Source organism: Papio anubis, chromosome 16 (genome assembly GCF_008728515.1).
Source record: "Papio anubis isolate 15944 chromosome 16, Panubis1.0, whole genome shotgun sequence".
In the NCBI taxonomy this organism is placed as follows: Eukaryota; Metazoa; Chordata; class Mammalia; order Primates; family Cercopithecidae; genus Papio; species Papio anubis.
In genome coordinates this window covers 74780227-74797930 of record NC_044991.1, presented here as the reverse complement: position 1 = coordinate 74797930, position 17704 = coordinate 74780227, and the positions used below count along the sequence as shown (strand labels likewise).

The 17704-nt window shown below is 42.0% G+C and overlaps 1 protein-coding gene across 16 annotated transcripts in view; it reads right to left on the bottom strand.

The window, feature by feature from the left end:
• The window catches only part of NCOA3 (nuclear receptor coactivator 3), a 161325-nt gene that overhangs the window by 61319 nt on the left and 82302 nt on the right, over positions 1–17704 (bottom strand). For 8 of the 16 annotated variants that reach the window (XR_002515099.2, XM_003904642.5, XM_009215961.4 and 5 more), the window contains one exon: positions 15352–15430. The gene's annotated coding sequence lies outside the window, so the exon portion shown is untranslated. Of the gene's footprint in view, positions 1–7179; positions 7281–8778; positions 8940–15351; positions 15431–17704 lie in introns of all 16 variants that reach the window. The other 8 variants (XM_021920960.2, XM_017944726.3, XM_031656823.1 and 5 more) reach the window with 4 other exon arrangements.

Sequence of the window (17704 nt, the reverse complement as noted above, 5' to 3'; positions counted from 1 at the left end):
CCTAGCCAGCCATCCACTATCTCAGTAGTTAAGGTAGACGGTAAACCGTCTAACCCTCGCCAGACCCCAATGCTAAGTTACTGCCTGGACTATGCATGCTTTGCCCACTCTTTCCTCATCATGCCCTCTTGTCCCACCCCTCTCTTGGGATGAAACATCTTAACCTAACTCAAAACATCTATTCCCCTTCCCTTTCTCCAGGTGGCCAGGTTCTACTCAAGGATCAACACCCTCCTCAAATTTTCCCGCTTCCTCACCATTCTTCATCTTAACTTAACTGACTTTTCCCTCATAAACCCCATAGACACCCTCCTTCCCGACCCACCCCCCAACCAGTAGGTTTCCCAACTTTTTACTCTCATAGAAGACCTAGCTTGGCAGGGTGCCCTTTGTGATTTCGGCAATGTTGAACTTACCCTCTACACCTTTGTCATCATTATTATGGTTCACTCTAATTCCCCTAGTTACTCCTACTAATCCTAACTTTGTATGGAGATTCTAAACCTGGTCTACAGACAACCAGATACACTCAGTCATGCAGGGCACTGCAGATTGTCCCCCCCCCCGCCACCCAGGGTTGTCACTCTGCCCTCTCCCTAAATAAAATGTGGACTCATTAGGCCAGGATGAAGGACAGATAAAGGGAAGGAGAGGCTATAACCAGAAGGCAGTAGAAAGCCCAGACCTCCCCAAGGGCCTCTGCGGCACTCAGTCCCTGTTGAGTCAGAGATAGGGAGAAGCCAGGAGGTAGGGGAGTTGGTAAGGGGAGTAGCCTTAATGAGCGGGAGGTGGAGAGACGGAGACGGAGATGGAGATGGAGACAAAGAGATACAGACAGAGACAGAGAGAGGCAGAGACGGACAGAGACAGAAATGAAGAGATAGAGATGGAGAAAGACAGATGGGGAAAGACAGAGATGAAGAGAGACAGAGAGAGAGACAGAGGTGGAGAGAGACAAAGACAGAGATGGGGAGAGATAGAAATGGAGAGAGAGAGAGACAGAGGTGGAGAGAGACAAAGACAGAGATGGGGAGAGAGATGAAGAGAGAGAGAGTAAGACAGAGATGGAGAGAGACAGAGATAGAGACAGATGAGGAGAGACAGAGATGAAGAGAGAGAGAGATAGATGAAGAGATACAGAGATGAACAGAGACAGAGATGAAGAGAGACAGAGTGAGACAGAGATTCCTTTTTGCTACTCTACGCCAAACTCTTCATGGTGTAATTGCACATAAGCTCCCAGCAGGACCCAGACGGCCCCTGTTGGAGGCTACTTTTGGTGTAACCAAACTCTATCTAAAACTCTTAACCATACCTCCATCACCCAGTCCCTTTGCGTTCCGGTATCTTTAGTGCCTAGCTTAACCCTATATAGCGAAGGAGAATTGTCTGAACTAGCTTCCCAGCTCAGCTCCAGCAATAACATCCAAAAGCGGGCTGTTTTTCTTCCCTTAATTATCGGGGTTTCCCTAGCTTCAACAATTTAACGCCCCCTTAACCCCCGGACCACCGGTATGGCTACTGCCTGTAGTACAGCAGATGCTTCCATTCCTAATTCCCATACTAATCCTCTGCCTTATGTTATGTCTTGCTCCCATTCTAATAAAATTTCTCCGAGCCAAGGTCCAAGAGATCACCCGAGTCACCTTCAACCAAACGCTCCTGCATCCCTACACCCAACTGCCAACCTCAGACCCTAACTACGCCCCTTAACAGCAGGAAGCAGCCAGACAGACCACGGCGCCCTAAATTCTTATAATCAATAAGAGGTTGGACTGTTTGAGTGAAGGAAAAAGGACAAGATGGAGGAAGGTGAACAAGAAGGCACAATCCATGTTGCTTCCGGGTTCTTCCTCACCAACATTCCCATGCGCGGGAAAATGCGGCCCGCCCCGGGAAGATGCAGATCAACCGAGCATGCGCCAGGTGATGTCAATCCGAAGAGATTGAAACTTACCTGGCCACGCCTACGGAGACGCCCCTATCACGCCCTTATCCTGCCCACTGCCCTCCCCCTTCCAGTACCAATGCATAAATGTCTGCCACTGGCAGGAGCCAGTGTGACTTCTTCGGCCCCCACATTTGTGGACCAGAGAACCTCACCCGAGAGCGCCAGCGCCACTTCCCTGGCCCCCCACACCTGAGGACCAGAGAACCTCGTCCGAGAGTGTATGCATATTTGCAATAAAAGACTGCCACTTTCTTATGTACTTTGGCCTCATGTTTAATTACTTAGCTCTCCTAAATTAAGTTACATTAAATTAAATTAAAACAGGTTCAAGAGTAGCCTTCAAAGTATACTTCATAATTCAAATAATATATACTCTTTATTTATATAAAATAATGCAGAATTTTAGTGTTTAAAGTAAAAAAATCACTATGTGAACAAATACTTGATCTAACATCTGAATGAGGTATTGTGATAAATGCATTCCACTTATTACTTCCATTTAATCCTCCTTACAGCCCTATGAAACGCAGAACAGTGAGTAGATGAAAGTACACTTCAACATTATCCCTACTTCACTGGAAAACACTGAGAAATAGAAAGGTAAACTCAACCCAAAGTCATACATCTAGTAAGTGGTGGAGCTAGAAATTAAATCGAAGTCATTCTAACTTCAGAGCCAAGCTTTTAACCACTCCCACCAAAAAATAAAAAAAATTTAAAAAAAAATTAAAAAAAAAAAAAAGCCTTATGTCATGGCATCAAATATTTTACTTTTTTCATGGAATCTCAGTAAAGTCACATCACTTACAGCTATTCTAACAGTTTGGATAGAACTGGCCTTATTGGACTTCCCAACAATAAATCACTGTTTTCCAGCCACACCAACTGGAAGCTCCCACCAGTCTAAAAAATTTTCAAACAGTTATAAATCACGGTCCTTTGCAAGTAATCGCCAGCCAAGGACTGTAGATTCTTGACCTATCCCTATAGACATCTCCTTTAAAAAATCATTTTAAGGCCGGACGTGGTGGCTCACTCCTGTAACCCCAGCACACTTTGGGAGGCCAAGGCAGGCAGACCACCTGAGGTCAGGAGTTTGAGACCAGCCTGGCCAACATGGTGAAACACCGTCTCTACTAAAAATAAAAAATTAGCTGGGCATGGTGGTACGCGCCTGTAGTCCCAGCTACTCGGGAAGTTGAAGCAGGAGAATCCCTTGAACCTGGCAGGCGGAGGTTGCTGTGAGCCAAGATGGCGCCACTGCACTCCAACTAGGGCAACACAGTGAGACTCGGTCTTAAAATAAAATTAAAATTAAAATAAGTCAGTTTTTGTGTGTTTTTTTTTTTTTTGAGGCGGAGTCTCGCTCTGTGTCCCAGGCTGGAGTGCAGTGGCATGATCTCGGCTCACTGCAAGCTCTGCCTCCCGGGTTCACTCCATTCTCCTGCCTCAGCCTCCAAGTAGCTGGGACTACAGGCGCCCGCCACCTCGCCCGGCTAATTTTTTTTTTTGTATTTTAGTAGAGACGGGGCTTCATCGTGTTAACCAGGATGGTCTCGATCTCCTGACCTCGTGATCCGCCTGTCTCGGCCTCCCAAAGTGCTGGTATTACAGCCATGAGTCACCGCGCCCGGCCTAAAATAAGTCAGTTTAAAGGCCGGGTGTGGTGGCTCATGCCTGTAATCCCATCACTTTGGGAGGCTGAGGCAGGCGGATTGCCTGAGGTCAGGAGATCAAGACCAGCCTGGCCAGCATGGCAAAATCCTTAATCTACTAAAAATACAAAAATTACCCAGGTGTGGTGGCAGGCACCTGTAATCCCAGCTACTCAGGAAGCTGAGGCAGGAGAATCGCTTGAATTCCGAAGGCAGAGGTTGCAGTGAGCTGAGATCGCACCACTGCACTCCAGACTGGGCGACAACAGCAAAACTCTGTCTCAAAAAAAAGTCAGGTGTTCCGCCCGCCTCAGCCTTCCAAAGTGCTGGGATTACAGGCGTGAGCCACCGTGCCCAGCAATATCATCATGTTATAACGACTTTTTTCTTTCTTTTTTTTTTTTTTTTTTGAGACAGAGTCTCCCTCTGTTGCCCAGCTTGGAGTGCAGTGACACAATCTCCACTCACTGCAAACTCCGCCTCCCAGGTTTCAAGCGATTCTCCTGCCTCAGCCTCCTGAGTAGCTGGGATTACAGGTGGCTGCCAACACTCCAGGCTAATTTTTTTGTATTTTTAGTAGAGACGGGGTCTCACCATGTTAGCCAAGCTGGTTTCGAACTCCTGACCTCAAGTGATCTGCCCACCTAGGCTTCCCAAAGTGCTAGGATTACAGGCATGAGCCACTGTGCCCAGCCAAGACTTTCATCTTCTATCTGACTGGTTATCATGCATCTTGAGTGGTGTAGTAGCAGTTACCAGATAACTAAAAGGTTCTGTAATGTAGAATCTGATACATCAATCGTAGAAAACTAAAGCTGGAAAGAACCTGAGATTATGTGTAAAACAAGTGAACTGGTCATTATGAGGAAAATGATGCCAAGATAAGACTACTACTCTTTCTAGTTCCCATCTGGCAACATGTGTTTTCTGGCTTTAAATATGAGAGGTGTTATATCCAAGGCAAAACTAACAAATGTTGATTTTTATACATAAGACAATACAAACCTAAAAACAATTCACTTAAGTTGTTTAGTTTTTAAGCAATCATTGCTTTATAAGATTTCTATTATTTTGGTTCATATTTTAATTAGAAGGCATGAATGCAGAATTTATAATTAAAATGTTTATCTTTAAACTTTAGAAATTTAATTTCAAAATAAACTGAAGGAGAAATATAAATACAGTTATTACAACTAACAATGTCATTCTTATGCCAGTAATTCTTTTTCCATACTAATTCTCTAATAAGGTTATAACAGAACTTTAGAAATTAGAATTTTAGGAAAATGTTTATATAAAGGCACTTGATAATTATCCTGGCTTAGTAATGCTTTCATTCCTTTACCAAACTTTGTAATGTTCTTATTTTAACTAATATGACACAAAAACTGGTTTTAAAATTTGTCATGAAGTTAAATCCATCAACTCAAGAGGAGGTACTCCAAAGAGTTAATTTCCAAGACAATGAATGATACTGCAGTCTGGGATTCCAAAGTCTTGATTTTAAAACGTCTGTGGTGGCCGGGTGCAGTGACTCATGCCTGTAGTCCCAGCACTTTGAGAGACCAAGGTGGGTGGATCACCTGAGGTCAGGAGGTAAAAACCAGTCTGGCCAACATGGTAAAACCCCATCTCTACAAATACAAAAAATTAGCAGGGACATGGTGGCAGGCGCCTGTAAACCCAGCTACTTGGGAGGCTGAGGCAGGAAAATCGCTTGAACCTGGGAGGCAGAGGTTGTAGTGAGAGGAGATCACACCGTTGCACTCCAGCCTGGGCAACAAGAGCAAAACTCTGTCTCAAAAAAACAGTCTGTCATTAGAATTAAATTTTTCTGTTGGGTAACCACAGACATACTTTCGCTGCTGGAGGAATGTCATCTAAAAAGTTAGTTCAAGGTATTACTGACTTCAGGATACTTAAATTCTTCAACTGAAACCCATTTTTTAAATGAGAAGAACTTCAATTTTCTGCAATTCGACAATGTTGTTAATTAAGTAGCATCCCCTACCAGGACCACCACTCACACCAGTAACAGTATGAACATTTTAAATGACAGCAACTTATTAGAAGATAAAGTTCACTGAATTATGGAAAGAAAATGGTCTGTAGTTTGTAAATAATCGAGTTAGGTTCTAATTTCAGTTTTGCCACAAACTAGGTATATAACTTTAATAAACCTGTTACCTTTTCTGAAGCCTCTATCAACCCCAACACAGGGCTGTAAGAATGAAACAAGAGGTAAAAGTATTTCATTGTTGAATAGTGCTTAGAAATTGAGTTGGCAGAGAAAGTCACTGAACTTGAAGGGATATCAAAAGAATTACCCAATTTGAAGAAGAGAAAGAAAAAAGACTGAAGAAAAATGGGTAGAACCTTAAGGACTTATAAAAATATCAAATGGTTGGCTGGGCATGGTGGCTCACACTTCTAATCCGAGCACTCTGGGAGGCTGAGGCAGGGGGATCACCTGAGGTCAGGGGTTCAAGATCAGCCTGGCCAACATGGCGAAACCCCATCTCTACTAAAAATACAAAAAAAAAATTAGCCAGGTGTGGTGGCAAGCACCTGTAATCCCAGCTACTCAGGAGGCTGAGGCAGGAGAATCACTTGAACCCACGAGGCAGAGGTTGCAGTGAGCTGAGAGAGCACCATTGCAACTCCAGCCCGGGGAACAAGAACGAAACTCCACGTCAAAAAAAAAAGCAAATCAAACGGTCTAACAAGTATGACTGGAGTCCCAGAGGAAGGAGAATTAAATTGAAGCAGAAAAAGTACTTGAAGAATGGCCAAAACTTTCCATATTTGATGAAAACACAAATTTACAAATCCAAGAAGCTCAAAGAATACCATGCAGGATAAATACAAAGAAAACTAGACCTAAATACATAGTCAAACTATTTTAAACCAAACATAAAAAGAAAATCTTGGCCGGGCGCGGTGGCTCAAGCCTGTAATCCCAGCACTTTGGGAGGCCGAGATGGGCGGATCACGAGGTCAGGAGATCGAGACCATCCTGGCTAACACGGTGAAACCCCATCTCTACTAAGAAATACAAAAAATAGCCGGGCGAAGTGGCAGCGCCTGTAGTCCCAGCTACTCCGGAGGCTGAGGCTGGAGAATGGCGTGAAGCCGGGAGGCGGAGCTTGCAGTGAGCTGACATCCGGCCACTGCACTCCAGCCTGGGCGACAGCGCGAGACTCTGTCTCAAAAAAAAAAAAAAAAAAAAAGAAAATCTTAAAAGCATCCACAACAAAAAAAGACCACACATACTGAGAACAAGATTAAAAATCACCTCTTCAAAGAAAGGGGCGGGGGGGTGGTTACAACACAACAGAACAACATCTTTAAACTGCTGAAATAAAAAAATCATCAACCCAGAATTTTCTATCCAGTGAACCAAACCTTCAAAAATAGAGTGAAAGAGAGACATTTTCAGATAAATAAAAGTTGAGACAATTAGTGATAAACAATTCTGGAAATGAAATTATATCCTTCAGGCCAAAGGGAAAGGGGCATCAGATGAAAATGCACATCTATAAAGATGAAGGAAGAGTACCAGAAATGTCTTACTGTCAAATGGGTGACGGCTTCTGCTACTCTCTGTCTTCCTTTGAGGACGCGTATGCTATAATTTGTCTTCAAAGGACAGTCGAAGATTCTCATGGAAAAGACTATACAAATCAAAGTACCTTTAAATATTGATAATTTATGAAACACTCCGGACAATGAATTACTGAGCTAACATTTTTAAGTTTTAAAACTATACTAAAGGACAAAATGTCTGGGTATCTTATACATCTAAGCAGACAACTTGAAAGTGACTACAGAATAAGACTAAGAAAAACAGAATTAACTGCACAGGACTAAATGAACTAGTGAGAGAAATTTAACCAGTGATTTGTTTCACACTATGGTTTTTTTCTTTTGATTTTTTGTTTTTTGTCTTGAGACACAATCTTACTCTATTTCCCAGGCTGGAGTGCAATGGTGAGATCTCAACTCACTGCAGCCTCTGCCTCCCGGGTTCAAGTGATTCTTGTGCCTCAGCCTCCCGAGTAGCTGGGATTACAGGCACCCGCCACCATCCCCGGCTAATTTTTATGTTTTTAGTAGAGAGGGATTTCACCATGTTGGTCAGGCTGGTCTTGAACTCCTGACCTCAGGTGATCCACCTGCCTCAGCCTCCCAAAGTGCTGGGATTACAGGCGCGAGCCACCATGCCCAGCCGTTTTTTGCTTTGTTTTGAGGCAGGGTCTTGGTCTCTTGCCCAGGATGGAGTGCGATGATGCAATCACGGCTCACTGAGGCATCAGTCTCCCAGGGTCAAGCGATCCTCCCACCTCAGCTTCCCCAGCAGCTGGGACCACAGGCATGTGCCACCATGCCCAGTTAATGTTTTTATTTTTTATTTTTGTAGAGATGGGGTCTCACTATATTGCCCAAGCTGGTGTTATTTTTTAATATTCTGTTTTCTGATGGCTATATGAGGAAGCCCTTTTCCTTTCTTCTTCATCTACCTCTAGCTCACAATTTAATATGTTATGTTTTTGTAGGAAAATTTTTAAATGGCATTTGAGTGTGGTGGTGCATGCCTGTAGTCCTAGCTACTCAGGAGGCTGAGGCAGGACTGCTTGAGCCCAGGAATTCAAGACTGCAATGAGCCACGATTATACCACTGCACTCCAGGTAGGTCAAGAGAGTAAGACCCCGCCTCAAAATAAAGTAAAAATTGAGTCTATTTTTCATGTTATTAACGTTATTTGCATATGCTTAATCAAATTCCATCAGGACAAAGGTAAACAAAATTTACCAGAATGACTGGACAAATCGCTGTACAATTAAGGTCATATACTATGTGTTATAATTAAGAAGGATATAATGATATAATGTCACATAATTATAATATAATGGTATGACAAGTCCAGCAATATAACAAAGACAGTAGGGCAGGACACAGTGGCTCATACCTGTAATCCCAGCACCAACACTTTGGGAAACCAACGCAGGGGGATTATTTGAGCCCAGGAGTTCAAGACCAGTCTAGGTAATATAGTGATGCCTCACTTCCACAAAAAAATTTCAATAAACATCTTATAAATTAAAAAATTTTTTAAAAAGAAAACAAAGATTGTATATTATACAGGAAGTCAATGCCTATGGGCCTGGTACCTGTTCTTGGTTTACAGGAACTAGCTTCACAGATGGAAGGTCACTTAGTAGCAGCCAATGACTCAGTAAATTTAGGGAACCTGGACAAGAGATGACTTCATCCAAATTCATAAGTATTCCAAGTGAAATCTGGTAGAGAGGGTATTATATTTGCTTCCTAGCTTCGGGATCAAAGAACAAATAAAAGAGACATTAAAAGTTCAAGTCAGCCAGGCACAGTGGCTCATGCCTATAATCCCAGAACTTTGGGAGGTCAAGGAGGGTGATCACCTGAGCCAGGAGTTTGAGACCAACCTGGACAACATGGCAAAACCCCGTCACTACTTAAAAAAAAAAATTAGCTGGGCATAGTAGCAGGCACCTGTAATCCCAGCTACTCGGGAGGCTGGGGCAGGAGAAACACCTGAACCGGGGAGGCAGAGATTGCAGTGACCTGACAGTGCACCACTGCACTTCAGCCTGAGTGACAGAGCGAGACTCTGTCTCAAATAAATAAATAAATAAAGTCCTGTAATCAGACAACACATATGGGCATAAGGATGGCACTGAATAGAGGCCTGAGACTTTGATAAATATGGTCAATTAATCAAGTTACCAAAGCAAACCAAGAAAAAAGGAACATCTTTTTTACAAATAGCTCTGGAACTGGGTATCTATAATTTAATCAAAAGTTGGTCCTCTGGCTGGGTGCAATGGCTTATACCTGTAACCCACACACTTTGGGAGGCCAAGGCAGGTGGATCACCTGAGGTCAGGAGTTTGAAACCAGCCTGGCCAACATGGTGAAAACCCATCTCTACTAAAAAAATACACAAATTAGACGGGCATGGTGTTGGGCACTTGTAGTCCCAGATACTTGGGAGGCTGAGGCAGGAGAATCCCTTGAACTCGGGAGGCAGAGGTTGCAGTGAGCCGAGATTGTACCACTGTACTCCAGACTGAGAGACAAGAGCCAAACTCTATCTTTAAAAAAAAAAAGGTATATTTTATGTTCTGTAAATGTTACTACAATTAAAATGAATGGGAAAGATCTCTTTGGCATGACAGGGCATTATTTCCAGGAGATATCAGTTAAGGAGGGGAAAAAGCAAAGTGCAAAAGAGTATATATAGTATGCTATCTTTTGTATAAAAAATAAATAAAACATACAGATATCATCAAAAAAAAGAAACAGGAAGGATAAGACAGAAAACATTTACGTTTGTTACCTAAGAAAACTGAAGAAAAATGGCATGGAAGAGATACAAAAGCAATGTATGCCTTTTGTACAATTCTGACTTTTGAAAGCATGTTATTATTCTATATATTACAAAAATAGAAATCAGAATGAGAGGCAGCATAAGCAAACAAGTAAATAAACTTAATTTTGTTTCAAATGAATACCTTAACTAGATTATACAGAAAGTAAGGTGGGAAGTAAAAGTGGGGTGGAGGTCGGGCGTGGTGGCTCACTCCTGTAATCCCAGCACCTTGGGAGGCAGAGGCAGGCGTATTGCCTGACATCAGGAGTTGGAGACCAGCCTGGGCAACGTGGTGAGACCCTGTCTCTATTAAAGATATACAAATTAGCTGGGTGTGGTGGCACGCACCTGTAGTCACAGCTACTCAGGAGGCTAAGGCAGAAGAATCGCTTGAACTCAGAAGGCAGAGGCTGCAGTGAGCCAAGATGGCACCACTGCACTCCAGCCTGAGCAACAGAGCGAGACTGTCTCAAAAAAAAAAAAAAAAGTGGGGTGGAGAAGGGGTATGGAGGGCTAATCCAAGCAATTTAAATTTTAACTATTTACTCTCTGTCTTGGGTAAAATTGGGAGGTGGAGAAGAATTACAGACAAATGCTCCACTCATTTTCAGTTTGTTTATTGTAGTGAAATGAAAAAACCAATTCTGAAATTATTTTAGATGTATTAGAGGATTAGGCAAATGAGTAAACGTACCACATAATAAGAAGGGACATAAAAATAAAAAATGGGGTACAAAGAACCCTATAGACGTGGAATAAAGAGGTACATACTGATATAAACTCATGATTTCTAAAATACGTATATCAATGTTTCAATGAACACTTGTGCAGTCGGCCCTCTGTATCCATGGATTCTGCATCCACGGATCAAAAATACTCAAAAAATAAATTGTAAAAAACAATATAACAATAAAATACAAATTAAAAAATACAGTTTAACAATAACCTACACAGTATTTACTCTCTGTTACATTCTTGTAAGTAATCTAGAGATGATTTAAAGCATACAAGAAATTGAACATGGGTTACATGCAAATACAATTGCTACTTTATAGTTTAAAGAACTTGAGCATCAGCAGATTTTGGTGCAAAGGGTCTTAGATCCAGTCACCCTCAGGTACGAAGGGATGACTGTATGAGTATGTATATGTATGTGTATGTGTATAAGCATGTATATTATTTTCTAGCTCTAGATGAGATGAGAAAACAGCCCAGAATTAGTGAGGACACCTAGCACTCAGAGAGATCCTGGTCTCTAAAACTTTTATTCCCCACAAGGACACAGCGGCCCACTTACAGGAGTTTCACTAGGCCAAACTTCTAGGACAATTTGAGCACTAAAATAATTAAGCAGGGTAAGTGAATCATAAACCATTCAAAAAATAGGAATTCATGAATCCATAACCAATAGATAGGGCTACTGATTACGGAATACAGCCAAGAGCTGACAGGTAATGTGAAAGGAATGCTGGAAAGAAAAAAATGACCATTTTGCAATCATCACAATAAAAGGCTGGATCAGACAAGAGTCAATGAATGCTATTTCTAGAAGAAGCTGTGAAAAGAATCAGAATATCTACATTGTTTCCCCACAGGCTGTTTACTGCTTGGCAAAAGAGAGGGCGAAAAAACCATACAGTGGAGAAATCTGGCAACACCTTGGCCAAGGGATCAAAATTTGCATCACAATAAGGGACAGATGGATGTCATATGACTCCATCTCAGAGTATCACATTACCGATGTAGTATTCCTGCCAAGAATATGTAACATCTTCATCTAATCACAAGGAAATTTCAGACCAACATAAAATGAAGAACATCTCCATTGAAGAGAGTAAGGGGGTTAGGGAAGGGTTGTGTTCTCAAAAATGCCAATGTCATAAGAGATAAGGAAAGGCTGTGAAAATATCCCAGGAAAAAAAGAGGCTAAAGAGAAATAATAACTGAATGCAGAACCTGACCCCAGACTGCAGTCTATACGGGAAGCGTAGAAAATGCTACAAGAGACTTCCTTAGGTCAACTGACAAAACTGGAATATGGGCGATAGATTTCATCGATGTCCATTTATGAAGTTATTAACTGTACCATGGTTATATAAAAGAATTACCCTATTTGTAGGAATACAACAAAAGTATTAGGGGAAAGAAGCATAACATATGTAATTCACCCTCAAATGGTTAAAAAAAAAATTGTGTGTTTATGTGTATGGAAAGAGAAAAGAGAATACGACGGCACAAATACAAATAATAAAGCAAGTGGATAAGTCTGGATAAAGGATATCCAGATGTTCTTTACACTATATTTTTGCAACTTTTGTAAATGTATACTTCCAAATAAAAGGAATTAAAAAAAAAAAAAATTGGCCGAGCACAGTGGTTCACACCTGTAATCCCAGCATTTTAGGAGGCCAAGGCAGGTAGATCACCTAAGGTCAGGAGTTCAAGACCAGCCTGGCCAACATGGTGAAACCCCATCTCTACTAAAAATACAAAATTAGCTGGGCATGGTGGCGGGTGCCTGTAATCCCAGCTACTCGGGAGGCTGAGGCAGGCTTGAACCTGGACGTGGAAGTTGCAGTGAAACAAGATTGCACCACTGCACTCCAAGCTGGGTAACAAGGCAAGACTGTCTCAACAACAACAAAAACAAAAGAAATCTGTGGAGATAGTTCTCTGCTATGTTCAGAAGAATGGGTATATATCACAATTAACTGAGGGATTTCATAGGGAAATTACAAGACCTAAGGCTGGTAACTTGGATAGATTCTCAGATAAAGTACCATTGGAAATGTCAGAGAAGGGAGTTTGTACTTTTTTTTTCTGTAAGCCAAGGAAAGGTAGCACAAAACTTAGAGCACAACATAAGCTTGGCTAAAAGTATAAATTTAGGAAAATCTAGCAAAACTTTGAGTGGACAAGGAAGCAGCAGAGACAAGGACAAACACCCTCATGAAATTATGGGGTCTTGGCCTCAGAAGCTAAAATTAGGAATAGAAAGTGCAACAAATACAGGACATATGAAACTAGAAAGCCAGATAAAGCCTGCTTACCAAATGTATCAGAGTGTGGTGGGATTCAAAGACAACTCAGATTTCAAACCTAGCTAACCAAGAAAATGACGAGATTATTAAAAGAAATTTAGCTAAGCAAAGCATGATTGCTTTCTCGGCAACCAGGCAGCTTTTTCTATTCTCATTTTTCCTATTCTGATATAATATTAGAAGTTAAGAAAAGGGGCCAGACGCAGTGGCTCACGCCTATAATCCCAGCACTTTAGGCCAAGGCAGGCATATCACTTGAGGCCAGGAGTTTCAGCCTGGCCAACATGGTGAAATCCCATCTCTACCAAAAATACAAAACTTAGCCGGATGTGGCAGTGCACGCCTATAATCCCAGCTACTTGGGAGGCTGAGGCATGAGAATTGCCCAGGAGGCAGAAGCTGCGGTAAGCCGAGATCACACCACTGCACCCCAGCCTGGGTGACAGAGGGAGACTCTGTCTCAAAAAAAAAAAAAAAAAAAAGTTAAGACAGGGGTTAGATGAAATGTTATTTGCCGCACAAGCAATTTGGGGAAATTTGTCTTCACAAGGTGAAACAGTAAATATAAGTTGGGGCTAATTCAGATGTTTGACTAAATGCCATTAAAATATTCACACATAAGGAGGGAGGATTTCTTCTCTTCCCCCAAAATTATGTTTGTATATGTATGTATATACATATATACGAATACCATCACCCCTTGTATGACACATTGGAATTGCACTTGTTCTGTTACATGCAGATTTTTCTCTACTTCTGCCATGCCTAAGACAGTAGGACCAACATTTCCTCTTCTTTCTCCTCCTCCTCAAGCCTACTCAACCTCACAAGAAGAATGAAGACCTTTATCATGATCCACTTAATGAATAATATATATATTTACTCTTCCTTATGACTTTTTTTTTTTAGGGATGAAGTCTCGCTCTATTGCCCAGGCTGGAGTACAGTGGCATGATCTCAGCTCACTACAACCTCCACCTCCAAGGTTCAAGTGATTCTCCTGCCTCAGCTTTTCGAGTAGCTGGGATTACAGGCACACGCCACCACGCCCAGCTAATTTTTGTATTTTTACAAAAATGACCATGTTGGCCAGGCTGGTCTCAAACTCCTAACCTCAGGTGATCCACTCACCTTGGCCTCCCAAAGTGCTGGGATTACAGGCATGCCACGTCCGGCCATGACTTTCATTTTTAATTATTTACTTATTAACTTATTTTCTAGAGACAAGGTTTCATACTGTTGCTCATGCTGAAATGTAGTGGTGCAATCATAGCTGACAGCAGCTTCAAATTCCTGAGATCAAGCAATCTCCCACCTTAGCCTCCTAAGGTAGCTAGGACTACAAGCGCACACCACCTTGCTGGCTAATTCTGTGTGAGTTTTGTAGAACTGGGGATGTTGCTATGTTGTTTAGGCTGGTCTCCAACTCCTGGCCTCAAGTGATCCTCCCGCGTCCGACCCCCAAAGTGCTGGGATCATAGTTGTGAGCATATAAGTGAGCTACCATGCCCAGCCTCCTTACAATTTTCTTCTTTTTTTCTATTTCTTTTTGGATACAGGGTTTCATTCTGTTGCTCAGGCTAGAGTGCAGTGGCACAATCACAGCTCAGGCGCTGCCTCAACCTCATGGGCACAGGCAGTCCTCCCACCTCAGTCTCTCTAGTGCCAGGGACTAAGGCACAGGCCACTATGGCCAGTTTTTGCATTTTCTGTAGAGATGGGGTTTCGCTGTGTTGCCCAGACTGTTCTCCAACTCCTGGACTCAGGTGATCTAACCACCTCAGCCTCTCAAAGTGCTAGGATTATAAACATGAGCCACCGCACTCGGCCATGATTTTCTTAATAACATTTTCTTTTCTCTAGCTTACTTTATTATAGGAATACAGGATATAATACATGTAACATACAAAATATGTGTTAATCAGCTGTTTATATTATCAGTAAGGCTTCTAGGCAAGAGGAGGCTACTAGTAGTTAAGTTTGGGGGGAGTCAAAAGTTCTGCACATTTTTTACTGAATCAGTGTCCCCAGTCCTCAGTTGTTCAAGGGCCAAGTGTATATATATACATATGTATTCACTCAAGTACTCTAAGCTCATTCAAGGGCCAAGTGTATATAAATACATACGTATTCACTCAAGTACTCTAAGCTCATTCATTTAATAATCATTAAAGAGAAAAACATGAAGCATAAAGTTTTAATTAAATCATATATTAAAGAGGAGGGTAGTATCTTCAGAAGGTTGAAGACAAAAAATTACAAAGGATCAAATCAAAGTCAAGCTGAATTACCTGGCTAACCCGTCAAAGGATGTCCAAGCAGTTTATTTTTATTGGTCTCTGAGTCCACTGTCCAGCAAGTATTTTGATCCTGAGGACAAAAAAAAGAAGAGGGATTGAATTTTACTGTCTTTTCTTCATTTAAGCATTATGATTAGTCACCCACAAATTAAGTCTTCCGGCCAGGTATGGTGGCTCATGCCTGTAATCCCAGCACTTTGGGAGGCAAGGCAGGCAGACCACTTGAGGTCAGGAGTTCAAGGCTGGCCTGGCCAACATGGCAAAACCCCAACTCTACTAAAAATACAGAAATTAGCCAGGCGACGTGGTATGCGCCTGTAATCCCAACTATTTGGGAGGCTGAAGCAGGAGAATCACCTGAACCTGGGAGGCAGAGGTTGCAGTGACCTGAGACTATGCCACTGCACTCCAGCCAGGGTGACAGAGCGAGACTCTTTCTCAAAAAAAATTAGGTCTTCCCATTTTTCCCTTCCCTGGACATACGGAACAAACAAAAGCTATCAAGTACAACACCTCTTCCTAGAAATTTGAGTAGATGTCTTACTGTACCATACATAGGGTCAGGCGTAGTGGCTCATGCCTATAATCCCAGAACTCTGAAAGGCAGAGGTGGGAGGACCACTTGAGGCCAGGAGTTCAAGATCAACCTGAGCAACATAGCAAGACACCATCTCCACACACAAAAAAAATAAAAATTAAGAAATTAAAAATAAAAGTCAGGGCCAGGCACAGTGGCTCATGCCTGTAATCCCAGCACTTTGGGAGGCCGAGGTGGGTGGATCACATGAGGTCAGGAGTTTGAGACCAGTCCAGTCAACATGGTGACACCCCATCTCTTCTAAAAATACAAAAAATTGGTTTGGCGTGATGGCATGCGCCTGTAGTCCAGCTACTCGGGGAGGCTGAGGCAGAAGAATTGCCCGAACCAGGGAAGCAGAGGTTGCAGTGACCCAAGACCATGCCATTGCACTCCAGCCTGGACAACAAGAGCAAAACTCCATTTCAAAAATAAATTAATTAATTAATTAAAATAAAAGTCAGGCATGGCATATATAATATATGTCTGTAAAAATGGATAATGCAAAGTGGAGGTGGTGGAGACCAGATCTTGAAAAGTGATCAAAACAGATGGGTACTCTGACCTTGTGGGGGTATTCATTTGTACAAAATGAGTGCTCAACAGAGAATAAAGACAACATTAATACCCTGGCAGAAGCAAATGTTTCAATGCCCTAGTCCAAAAATTATCAGATGAGGGAGGGATGGATAAAGCAAACAAGCAAGAGCCAGAGGAACGGCTCAGATGTTTTCTTGCCTTGTATAAAAGGATGCATTTTGACCACCGAAACAAAATATTAACGGGGAAATGAGAAACCGTTCTTCAAAATAATCTGCAATAAAACACATGAACATATAAACAGCAGGCTTTTGCACTTGAAGAAATGGTATGCAGGTTCTGCTGCAATAAATAAGTGAGCCAGTAAGAACATTCACTTTACCTTACGAATTTCCAAATTTAACAATAAAGCAACAATCTGATTGCCACTAATTCCAATGGTATCGAACCAAGATAACAACCATAATTACGGCCTAAAGTTAATAGCTTTCATGCTGGAATTGGTAGATCTGTTGGTATGGGGGAAAGGAAAAATGATATATTCACAAGTTACAAGTAACATACATATTAGAGCCATGGCCATTCCACGTAGTGTAGTCTGCAGACAGTGTATGGGGAGAGCCACCCACAATCTAGCTGCATTATGGAAAGGTCTGTTGTACTTCTGAAACTAAAATTAGAGGGGAGAAAATCAGTGAGCAAGGAATGGGAGGCACATTACATGTGGCTCACAAAGGAAAAAGAGAACTCTAGGTAGTGCCAGGTGACTATCCCTTATGCAAAACGCTTGGAAGCATAAGTGTCTTGGATTTTTTTTTTCAGATTTTTAAAATATTTGCATATGCATACTGAGATAGCAAGCAGAAGAAACCCAACTCTAAACATAAAATTCATTTATGTTACTTATACACACAGCCTAAAGGTAATTTTATATAATTAATATTTTTAATAATTTTGTGCACCAAAGTTGTAGCTTTTTTTTCTTCTTTTTCTTTTTTAGACAGGATCTCACTCTGTGCCCAGGCTGGCTGGAGTGTGGTGGCATGGTAATGGCTCACCTCAGCCTCGACCTCCGAGGCTCAAACAATACTCCCACATCAACTACCCAAGGAGCTGGGACTACAGGCACACACCATCATACCCAGCTAATTTTTATATTTTTTGTAGAGACAGGGTTTCACCATGTTGCCCAGGCTGGCCTCGAACTCCTGAGCTCAAGTGATCTAT